This window comes from Takifugu rubripes, chromosome 20 (assembly GCF_901000725.2).
Source record: "Takifugu rubripes chromosome 20, fTakRub1.2, whole genome shotgun sequence".
Lineage (NCBI taxonomy): Eukaryota > Metazoa > Chordata > Actinopteri > Tetraodontiformes > Tetraodontidae > Takifugu > Takifugu rubripes.
In genome coordinates, this window is record NC_042304.1 from 2,316,155 (window position 1) to 2,319,212 (window position 3,058).

The 3,058-nt window shown below is 48.3% G+C and overlaps 1 long non-coding RNA gene across 1 annotated transcript; it reads right to left on the reverse strand.

Moving 5' to 3' along the window:
* Positions 1-548: 548 nt before the first annotated feature.
* LOC115247333 (uncharacterized) lies at positions 549-2,890 on the reverse strand. Its single transcript, XR_003886398.1, has 3 exons — positions 2,745-2,890; positions 1,630-2,610; positions 549-1,507 (listed from the first exon to the last, which is right to left on the reverse strand). It is a non-coding gene; the product is annotated as an uncharacterized lncRNA (long non-coding RNA).
* Positions 2,891-3,058: the final 168 nt, after the last annotated feature.

The following is a 3,058-nucleotide window of genomic DNA, read 5'->3' on the forward strand; positions in this document are numbered from 1 at the left end:
CTGGGTCTTCCCGGGGGTCTCCTACCAGAGGGACATGCCCTGAACACCTCACCAGGGAGGCGTCCAGAGGGCATCCTAACTAGATGCCCAAGCCACCTCATCTGGCTCCTCTCAACGCGGAGGAGCAGCGGCTCTACTCCGAGCTCCTCCCGGATGGCGGAGCTTCTCACCCTATCTCTAAGGGAGAGCCCAGCCACCCTACGGAGGAAGCTCGTTTCGGGTCATTTTTGGCCGCTTGTACCCGTGATCTTGTTCTTTCGGTCATTAAAAATCATTAATTAAAAACCCAAATCAATGAGTAACTCTGTCAGCAAGCCTCGATACTAGATGAGCGTCAGCAGCGTCAACTGTTATAACACGTGTAGCAGTCGTAATTAAGGTAGCATTAGGTTTAGAGTCACCTGGCTGAGGGTGGAGACGGAGGTTTAGTCCTGGTAAACCTGCAAGCTCAACTCTAAAACACCATGACAGCATAGAGGGACACATCGTAGGGAACTGTCCAACACAGCTGTCCAACACAACAGCTGTCCAACGCAGTTGTCCAATAATCACACCACAGCTGTCCAACACAACAGCTGTCCAACACAACAGCTGTCCAATAATCACACCACAGCTGTCCAACACAACAGCTGTCCAACACAGCTGTCCAATAATCACACCACAGCTGTTCAATAATCACACCACAGCTGTCCAACACAGCAGCTGTCCAACACAGCTGTCCAATAATCACACCACAGCTGTCCAACACAACAGCTGTCCAACACAACAGCTGTCCAATAATCACACCACAGCTGTCCAACACAACAGCTGTCCAACACAGCTGTCCAATAATCACACCACAGCTGTTCAATAATCACACCACAGCTGTCCAACACAGCAGCTGTCCAACACAGCTGTCCAATAATCACACCACAGCTGTCCAACACAACAGCTGTCCAACACAGCTGTCCAATAATCACACCACAGCTGTTCAATAATCACACCACAGCTGTCCAACACAACAGCTGTCCAACACAGCTGTCCAATAATCACACCACAGCTGTCCAACTTAGTTGTCCACTAATCACACCACAGCTGTCCAATAATCACAGCACATCTGTCCAGTACAGCTGTCCAACATTCCATAACTGTCCACCACAGCTGTCCAACACTCCACAACTGTCCACCACAGCTGTTCGACACACCACAGCTGTCCAGCACATCACAGCTGTCCACCACAGCTGTCCACCACAGCTGTCCAACACTCCACAACTGTCCACCACAGCTGTTCGACACACCACAGCTGTCCAGCACATCACAGCTGTCCACCACAGCTGTCCACCACAGCTGTCCAACACTCCAGAGCTGTCCACCTCAGTCAAGGGGAAGAGGCCTCTCTGTCCTTCCCAAGGACATCCAGAGGAAGTTTTGAGTTGATTAGGACCGGTTTAACCTTGTCCCCCGACAGCAGCCCACTGACTGGTGACAAACTTTCAAAAATCCCATCAAACTTATTCTTCTCCTCAGGCTGCAAATAACCACACAGTTAAAACCCTCATCTGCAAATGTTATTCTACTTAAATCTGACCTTTCTGACCTCGTGATTAAAGGACAATTAGGACTGAAACTAAGGTTTCTGTTGTAACGTACCCTGACAGCCCAGTGCAAATCCCCAGAGGTAGAACCTGTGCTGCTCAGAGATGGACTGCTGGTGTCCTTCTGGAGTCAGACAGAGTGCACAGTCACCACGGCAACAAGATCTGTGATGTTGTCTTTACAGTTTGAATGAGTGAAATCAAGATGACACTGAATAAAATGGCAACAGCACTGAATGGCACCGACTGATGACGTCTTACTCACAAATTTAGCCTAGAAGCCCAGACTTCCCTCTCCCCAGCTACTTCTTCCAGCTCATCCGGGGGAATCCCCAGGCGTTTCCAGACCAGTCGAGAGACATAGTCTCTCCAACGTGTCCTGGGTCCACAGCTGTCCAACTCAGCTGTCCAATAATCACACCACAGCTGTCCAACTTAGCTGTCCAATAATCACACCACAACTGTCCAACACAAGAGTTGTCCACTAATCACACCACAGCTGTCCAACAGCTGTCCAATAATCACAGCACATCTGTCCAGTACAGCTGTCCAACACTCCATAACTGTCCACCACAGCTGTCCAACACTCCACAACTGTCCACCACAGCTGTTCGACACACCACAGCTGTCCAGCACATCACAGCTGTCCACCACAGCTGTCCACCACAGCTGTCCAACACTCCAGAGCTGTCCACCTCAATCAAGGGGAAGAGGCCTCTCTGTCCAGATGTGTGTTTTTCCACATGTTAAAAACCAGACTTGCAACCCTCCTTTCTGATAAACCTCATGATTAAGGTGAAGTCGGACCTGCTCAGTTCTGCTGCTAACCCCCCCCCCCCCTTCCTCCTCCACATTAAAACCTATCTATACTGTACATTCATGTCACATAAAGGCTCAAATCAGTCTTGATTTCTCCATTCTGGCTGATCCTGGACGATCCATGAAGACCTTTAGATCTTCTCTATACATGTGGGAACTATTGAACGCCTGTCTGTCCATTCGCCCCAGGGAGACGGCCCCCACGTCGTTGGCTCTCCTTTAAACAGAAACCTACATGTCAAACACACGTAGTAAAGGGATCGGAAAACAAAAAAATAGAAACACAACAAAATACCTATGGGAAGGAAAGACACGAACGCACCGAAACATAAAGGCACACAAAAAACCCACCAATAATAAGTTTCTTCTTTGTCCCTAAAAGGGTTTTTCCTGAGGTGGAGGGTCTAAAGACAGGGGATGACGACTGTGCTGATTGTGAAGCTCTTAGAGGCAACAACGTTTGTGATTTTGGGCTCAATTTCATTTCATTTTGATATGAAGTACAAAGTTTATTTGCTAAGCAAATATTTGACAGGAAGCAGTCTTTCACATCTTGGCAGTGACGATGTTGCAGTCACAGTTAAGACAACAAAACTTTGTTAAACTTCTGAGCGTTTCAGGCTTTTAAAGTTGTTTGTGTCACATTGTGGGTGCTGGAGTTTCTC